The sequence below is a fragment of the Aotus nancymaae genome, unplaced genomic scaffold (assembly GCF_030222135.1).
Source record: "Aotus nancymaae isolate 86718 unplaced genomic scaffold, 86718_ANA_hifiasm-v0.15.2.pri h1tg000040l, whole genome shotgun sequence".
Taxonomy (NCBI): domain Eukaryota; kingdom Metazoa; phylum Chordata; class Mammalia; order Primates; family Aotidae; genus Aotus; species Aotus nancymaae.
The window spans coordinates 27,150,833-27,160,095 of NW_026988454.1; the positions used below are offsets into that span (position 1 = coordinate 27,150,833).

Genomic DNA, 9,263 nt, shown 5'->3' on the forward strand with positions numbered 1-9,263 from the left:
CTAGATTTGGGGAAACATTTGTTATATATGCACCGTAAGATTTGAGAAATAAAATTTTAAGCCTCCACCCAGCTGAATAGATCTCCTCTTGGCCAAAGGGATGCTGGAGAAACCTTAAAAACTGAGTTCCTGGCCATGGAGGGGGAAGGTCAGCTACCCTTGTTATACCGCTGCCCTTGCTGACTGCCATTGGCTTTCTCTTTAAGGGTTACATAGAAACTAGCCCTTTGGAAAGACTCGCTCTATCTCTGATACCAACCGAACCTCATGCTGCCCCTCCCCTATGGTTTTGACACAGGGCTGACCAACATTCCTTCCTGATGAGAGACCACTGACCACAGAGTGGCTCTGGCCAGTCTATGGACGCTGAACACAGAGGGCCTCCGTGTCCGCTGCTTAGTTACATCAACAAAAATAGCATAAACCTCACAAAAGTCTGTTCTAGGAAATCATTAACCAAACCAGCTAATGCAGGTCATCAGTTCAATGAATATGCTTAGTCACTGTACAAGAAAAATATAGTCCCGAAATCTGCCAACTGAAGAATGATGAAGTTCATTAATTTGGAAAAAGAGCTTTATTTCTCATAAAACACTGCAGCTTGCAGGCTGGCCATCTTGTAGGCTGGGAAGTGTAACCTCCGGAACAAGTACTTCAGGGGATGGGTCAAGGGAACAGGAATGTATGCTGAGCAGGTTGGCTAAGTACACATGTTCAGCGGGTTATAGGAGGAGCAATGGAAACTCACAAAAGGGAGGCAAGGGCATGTGTAGTAGCCAACAGTCTTTCAACATGCTTCCCTGCTCACCTTGGGGTGGAGACTCAACATTTAAATGTATTACAAGGAGGCTCTAAACATCATTCCTCCTATTTAATATATTTTCAAGGCTGTCCAATCTTTCGGCTTCCCTGGGCCGCATTGGATGAAGAATTGTCTTGGGCCACACATAAAATACAGTAACACTAACAATAGCTGATGAGCTACAGAAAAAAGTCACACACAGAATGTTATAATGTTTTAATAAAGTTCACTAATTTGTGTTGGGCCACATACAAAGCTGTCCTGGACCTCATGTGGCCCATAAGCCATGGGTTGGACAAGTTCACTTTCTGTAATACTACAAATCTAGTGAGTTCAGTAAGGCAAGAAAAGCAAATAAAAGCATGCAGACAAATAGAAAGGAAGAAATAAAACTCTTTCTATTTGCAATGACATGATAGGTCAATTAGAAAATTCTTTTTTTTTTAATTGTACTTTAGGTTCTGAGGTACATGTGCTGATCGTGCAGGGTCATTGCATAGGTACATACTCATACTTAGCAAAGTGGTTTGCATCCTCCATCCCCCTATCACCTGGCATTTCTCCCCAAGTTATCCTTCCCAGACTCCTCACCCCCTGCTGTCCCTCCCTTTGCCTCTCACCACCTACCTCAGTGTGTAATGTTCCCCTCTTGTTATATTGGGGTTCAGGGGTTCAGGGTGTGGCTCCCCTGAGAGGATGTTTCTCCAGGTTCTTGGTCTCCTGCCCTCTCAAGAATGAGAGAGGGGACCATAGCACAGTACTCAGTAAATGCCGGGACTCAAAAGCGTTTGTAGAAATTCCTTAAACTTATGATTAAGGAAAATAATGATCGGGGCGATGCCCGAATCCTCACTGCTAATGTGAGACGAATTTTTGAGCAGGTAAAGGTTGCCCCTGAGGTGACCTGCCTACTTTGCAGGATGACTGGGAGCCAAGATCTGCCCAACTGCATTAAAAAAAAATGATTTATTTATTTAGAGAGAGAGAGAAACAGGAGAAGGAGAGAGAAAGAAACAGCTAATTCTCACACTGAGTGAGAGAATCCAGAAAGATGGAATCCAGGAGAGAAAAGCAGCTTCCACACTGAGTGGAAGGGATTAGAGAGAGATGGAGTTTAGGAGGAGAAGACAGGCTTCCACAAGAGAGTGTGGAAGGGGACTCCAGAGGGGAAATCCAGGAGAGAGAAAAACAGCTTCCACGAAAGTGTTCGTGGAAGGGGATCCAAACATGGAGTCTGAAAGGGTGTGGAAGAAGGGGACTTTTAACTTTGGAGGAACCCCTACCTTCTCTAAGACCCCAGGCCAATGAAAGGAGTCCGTTTCTTAAAACTTCTGCTGGGATGATTGACTCTCACTTTCTTTCTGTGCCTGCGAAATTCAAACATAAACCACTAAATCTCCCGAGAGAGAGAGATGGGAGAGGGGCATGGCACTGGGAAGTTCTTGCCCTTAAAACTACGCCCCCTTGTGGGCCCAGAAAGATAACACATTCCCTCACTCCCTGTGTCCATGTGTTCTCATTGTTCAACACCCGCCTGTGAGTGACAACACGTGGTGTTTGGTTTTCTGTTCTTGTGTCAGTTTGCTGAGAATGATGGTTTCCAGATTCATCCATGTCCCTACAAAGGACACGAACTCGTCGTTTTTTATGGCTATATAGTATTCCATGGTGCATATGTGCCACATTTTCCTTTTCCAGTCTATCATTGATGGGCATTTGGGCTGGTTCCAGATCTTTGCTACTGTAGACAGTGCTGCAATGAACATACATGTGCATGTGTCTTTATAACAGAACAATTTATGATCCTTTGGGTATATATCCAGTAATGGGATTGTGGGTCAAATGGAATTTCTATTTCTAGATCCTTGAGGTATCGCCACACTGTCTTCCACAATGGTTGAACTCCAATTAGAAAATTCTAAAGAATTTGCAAAAACAAAAGTTTCTGAGTTTAACAAGGTAATATGATATAAGATCAACATATAAAAATCAATTATATTTCTATATACTATCCATGAACATATCATGTGGAAATTAAATATGTAATACCATTTACAATTGTACAAAAAAAGTAACAAAACATTTGTAAGACTTGCATGCTGAAAGCCACAGAAAATTGATGGAAGAAATCCAAAATGATGTAAATAAATGGAGAGACATAAAATATTCATAAACTGGAAAAATTGGCAGAGTAAAAATGTCAATGTTACCCAAATTAATGTATAGGTTTAACCTAATTCTTATCATATTCACAAGTTTTTTATAGATATAGGCAAGATTATTATAAAATTTATATACAGAACAAAGGAACTAAAATACCAAAAACATTTTGAAAAATATGAATATATTGAGAGGAATCAGTTTTCTAAATTCAAGGCTTACTCTGTAACTACAGTAATCAAGACTACGTAGTACACAAATAAACCCAATTAAATTTTAATAAAGATGAAAAACAATTCAAAGGAAGAAATATAGCCTTTTAACAAATGGTGCTAGAGAAATTTGGATAACCATAGACCAAAACGAAAACAAAAACACACAGATGATTCTCTGTTAAACTTTGTCTTAATCCATTCTTATTCCATTTTGTACTGCTATAAAAGAATACCTGAAACAGGGCTATTTATCAATAAAAGAGGATTTATTAGCTCAGTGTTCTGCAGGCTGAGAAATATGAGGGCATGGCCCTGGTTTCTGACCAGGGATTTCCATGCTGTGGCACAAATGTGGTGGAGAAGATCAAGGGAGAAGCAGGCACATGCAAAAAGGAGAAAACCTGAGGGGTGTCCTGGTTTTGTGACAACTCACTTTCACAGAAACCAATCCATTCTAGCAAGAATCATTCTTGCAAGAACAAGAACTCAGTTCCCCAAGAACATCACCAAGCCAGTCATGAGGGATCCTCCAATCTCATAACCAAAACACCTCCCACTAGGCCCTAATCTCAACCCCAACACACTGGGGATCAGATGAATTTTGATGGGGACAAAAAGAACTACGTCCAAATCATAGCAAACTTCACACTTTTCACTTTTCACAAAAATTGATTCAACCTATAAAATATATTCAAATAAAAAACCTAAAAAGTATGATCTTTTTATGAACAAAAAATTGTGTTAAAACTTTCATGCCTGGAAAAAGAGTTCTTAGACATAACATTACAAGCATAATCTATAAAAGGAAAATGATAAATTAGACCTCATCAAAATAAAAACTTTTACTCTGTGAAATACCATCTGAATAGGATAAATAGAAAGCTACAGAATGGAAGATCACATTTGTTAAACCACATATATAGCAAAAAAAAAAAAAAACCTGTATCTAGAACTTATAAAGAACTCTCAAAACTTAACAGTAAACATATAAATTACACAATCAGAAAATGGACAAAAGGAATAAAGGGGCATATCACTGAAGAGGATATATAAATGGCAAATAATCTCATGAAAAGGTGTTCAACATCTTTAGCCAAAAGAGAAACAAAATTAAAACCACACTGTAATCTCACAATACATTTATCAGAATGGTTGAAATTAAGAATAGTAATGACATCAGATGCTACCAGTGACAATGTGAAGAAACTGGATTACTGAATCACTGCCCATGGAGATGTTAAAATTAAAAAAAAAAAATGGTTCAGCAACTCTAAAAATATTTCAGCAGTTTGGTATGAAACTAAACATGCAATTACCATATGTCCAAGCAATTGCACTCTTGGATATTTATCTCAGAGAAATAAAAATATATGTTCATACAAAAACCTGTACATGAATATTCATTTCAGCTTTACTTGGAATTGCTAAAAACTACTGAAACAACTTTAGAGATTTTTCAACAGGTAAATGGCTACACCAACATGTAATATACCATGGATGGAATATTAGCAATAAAAAGCAATAAGCTGTTTATATACACAATAATTTGGATAGATCTCACAGTTACTATGCTGAGTGAAAAAAGCCAATATCGAATGGAACATTTATGATTTATTTTATATAACATTCTTGAAATTACAAAAGTATACAGATTGAGAATGCATATTTTAGTGATTGTCAGAGGTTAGGGACTAGGAGGTAGGGGTGGCAAGAGCTCATGTAAAAAAAAACAGAAAGTCACTTTGTGATGATGGACTTGTTTCATATATTCACTGTGGTGGTGGATACACGAATCTACATATGTGATAAAACTGTGTGGAACTAATGCATTTACATATACGCACATAAGTATAAAGAAAACTAGAAAATCTGAACACAGTCTGTGAATATGCATGCACTATTACATATAATAATTGTGCTATTGTAAAACATTATCTTTGAAAGAAACTGGGTGGGGGTACCCAGGATATCTATTATTTCTTACATCTGAATATGAATCTACAATAATTTCAATAAACATTTTAATATTAAAAATAGTACATATGCCCTTAAAATAAGTATAAATATGGTATATAACAATTAAAGTGTCTAGAGTCAGCACAGTTAAAAAAAAAAGAATGGTTTTTATACTCACAGACGTGCTTTGAATCTTAGCACTCTTATTTATTTACTATGCATCCTTGAACATGTTATCTAAACTATGCTGAAACTCAGTTTTTATGTTTAAATTAAATGTATAACACCTAAAATGTTTCACTGTAAAATTTAGCACTACCATTTAAAAATAACATACTCATACTTCTGACACCTTAGTAGATACTCCCAATATTTTAGACATCAACAATTTTTAAAATTTATAACAAAATATTTTGAATAATTGTTCAACATTTTTATTGAAATAAATTTGAAATAATATTGTATGCCTTGTAGGGCCTACAATAACAAATAGCAATAATTTATTTTAGACAAATGAAATAATCAAATAATTATTTTAATTTTAAATGAAAATATGTTCCAACAGCATATATTTAATACTAAATTCTTACTACTCAACAATCAAAATTCTGACATCCTTAATATTATACTTCACTAAAATAATAAATACCAGAAATTAGATTGTGATTAGTTAAAATTAAAAAGGGCAGAAACAGAGCTGAGAAATTATAACTAACCTTTCTAGAAATCTTTTTTTTTTTTTTTTGCTTATCAACTAATTTATTCAGTTAGTATATCATTTTTTGTGTGTGCTAAGTAATTAGCAGATCACGTTAGAAAATAGAAAAACATGTTTAACAGAAATGTCTACCTCTTTTTAATACTTTTGGGATCGTTATCTCTGCTACGATCTCAACGTAGTTGTAACAATTTAGAGAATCTTTATTTAGGCAGGTGAGGTGGCTCATACCTGTAATCCCAGCATTTTGGGAGGCTGAAGCAGGTGGATCATCTGAGGTTGGGAGCTCAAGACCAACCTGGCCAACATGGTGAAACCTTATCTCTACTAAAAATGCAAAAATTAGTTGGGCATTGTGGCTCACGCTTGTAATCCCAGCCACTTAGAAGGCTGAGGCAGGAGAATTACTTGAAACCAGGAGGCAGAGTTTGCAGTGAGCTGAGATCACTCCTTTGCACTCCAGCCTGGGTGACAGAGCAAGACTCTGTCTCAAAAAAAAATAAAAGATAATCTTTATTTATACTAAAATATATGAATGATATATGCTAATTTTAAAGCTTAGAAATAGAACAGAAGTTGAAGTCTTTTCCTCATGGCTGAAAGTGCATAAAATTAATTTGAGTCCTATGAATTTAGACTAATAATAGTTCAGTTTGTGTGACAAATGCTTCTAAATAATTTATACTAAAACTATTCTTATATAAAAATAACAAATTCCACTTACCAAATCTATTATCTTTATCAGCAAAATATACACGTTGCCCTTTGTTTGCACATAAGTATACTTAGTGATGTGGGCCTGAAGACATTTAAGAAAAATATCAAGTACTCAAAAGAACTACGGTAATAAGTGTCATAAAAATTGAATGAAAATGAACTAGATAGTGGCAGATCTTATAGATTAAAATACATTTAAGGAACATTTAAATTTAAAAAGTAAAAGGTAACAGCTAAAATACCAAATTGAGGAGTACTCACTATCCACAATGAACTCATAAAAAGTGCATGTTAGTGCTTTTGATTAAATGTACAAATACAAGTTCTATTATTCTTGAATTCACTACGATGGACTATCAAAGGCACATTCTGAGTGTGAGGACCCCACACAAATGCTCTTGGTGACTTTCCTTTAATGCCAAGAGCCTGTCCTGGAAATCTTCGTCCCTAAGAAGACACCACGCACAAAATGTATAATCTGACAGTTCTCCCCTCTTACAATTTATTACTGACATCTTCTCATTCTGTGCTACACAAAACCACTGATAGTTCAAAAAGTTCCTATATACTCAGGAGAGAAATTGTCATAAGCCTTAGTTCATAAACCTCAAAGTAGTTTTCATGGCATTCATTCTCTAAACCCGGGATGACCTCACTACGTGTGTCACCCTTAATGTGCTGATCTCATTTTTCCTTATTTGCAATCAAGCACACAAAATGATTTAGTTATTTTTAGTGAGTAGATTTAAAGACATGCCAGAATTTAAAAATATACTTTATTTATTTTGCAAGAGACATCCAGGGCCCCGTTCTACCATTACAGACTCCTGTGCCATTCTCTCATCCCATGGAGCCAGAATTGTAGGCACATCTGGCTTCTCAACATTTGCTAAATTTTCTGTATATTTTTATGGTTCTACATCTTTAAATGTACATATCTTGTTGTCTAAAATGCTGTTCTTCAGTCTCAATTCTCTGTCAGGCAAATGTCTCTTTAAACAAAGTCAATACTAATATTATCTCCATTCCACTGTTTCCATCTCTGATCCCATTTCCTTCCACTGACCCAGTGAAAAATATCACATTTATATCTTTATTCCATGGCACTTTATATTCTCTCTTGTTCAGGTGATGCTAGCACACTAAGAACCCCGGCTCCAGAGTCAGATGCCCTGAGTTTGAATCAGGACTATCACTGATGACCTGTGCAACCTTGAGCGTATTCCTCAAACTCTGCATGTTTCAGTTTCATTTTCCTTATTGTTGAAATGGGCATAAGGGTGTATTATGACTGCTGTAAGCATTAAATAAAATAATACATGCAGAAAACTTAGAATTGTGCTTAGCACATGCCCAATCATTTTACTTATTATTTACCAAGTTCTTTGAAAATATGCTTGACTAATGACTAAGAATAAAATACCCTTTTCTGGTAACTTCTAGAAAGAAGGAATGCTTTTTAAAATCTTCTTTCTGTCATCAATGGTTATTGCCTAGATAACAGTAAAACCTCAGCAAAGGGTGATTTTAATTGCTCTATGAATAAGGAAAGCAGAAGCCCCTCTTAATATTTTAAGTATAGGTCAATTTATTATAGTGAACAGGATCTTCACAAATCCAGTGGAATGTCCAAAGGAAGCCGAAGTTGGGGAAGACTTCTCAATTTTCAGATCCACAATTGTAGATATGACTCATATGGTTAGGAACTTGATGCTGCCAAGGATAAACCCTTTTAGGAAATACATCTCTAATGGTGATGGTTGCCTTCCAGGATCAAGGTGGGCAGCTCTCCGGGGTATGAATGCCTATAGAAGCATACATGTCTACCTGTGTCTCTTTTATGTTCCAAACATATTTGAGTACAAGGCCGGGGAAACCATGGAAGGATTTTCCTGAGTGCTGGTTGCCTATTGCTTTAGTCAGTTTCAACTGCTAGAGATTGGGTAGTTAAAATGACAGACATTTATTTCTCACAGTTCCGGAGACTGGAAAGTTCAAGATCAAGGCATCAGGAAACTCAGTGCCTGGTGAGGGCCTGCTTTCTTGTTCATAGATGGCCCAGTTGTCGTTTTTTATTTTTATTTTTATTTGTTTGCTGTGTGCTGTGTTCTCACAAGGCAGAAGTGGTGAGGGAACTCTGAAGTCTCTTTTACAAGGGCACTAATCCCATTCGTGAGGCCTCCACTTTCATGATCTAATCACCTCCACAAAGCCTCAACCCCTAATAGCATCTTATTGGGGGTTAGTATTTCAATACAGGTGGTCCCTAACTTAAAATGGTTAGGCTTAGAATTTTTCAACTTTATAATGGCATGAAAGTGAAATATATTCTGTTTTTCACTTTCAGTACAGTATGCCATAAATTACACGAGATATTTAACACTTTGTTATAAAATAAATTTTGCATTAGATGATTTTCCCCAACTGTAGGCTAATGTAAGTGTTCTGAGCACATTTAATCTAGGCCAGCTTAAGCTATGATGTTCAGTAGGTTAGGCATAGTATATGAGTTTTGACTTGCCGTATTTCAACTTATGATGGGTTTATCAAGACACAACTCCATCGTAAGTCAAAGGAACATCTGCATGTGAATTCTGACGGAGCACAAACATTCAATCAATAATATATATATGTGTATGTACACATGTATCTGTTAGTATGAATTATAAGAATTTGCCTGTTTAGTGCCTCAGAA

The 9,263-nt window shown here is 36.3% G+C and overlaps 1 non-coding gene across 1 annotated transcript; it reads left to right on the forward strand.

The window, feature by feature from the left end:
• The first annotated feature begins 1,598 nt into the window (after positions 1-1,598).
• LOC135268420 (U12 minor spliceosomal RNA) lies at positions 1,599-1,747 on the forward strand. Its single transcript, XR_010336756.1, has one exon. It is a non-coding gene; the product is annotated as a U12 minor spliceosomal RNA (small nuclear RNA).
• The last annotated feature ends 7,516 nt before the right edge of the window (positions 1,748-9,263 follow it).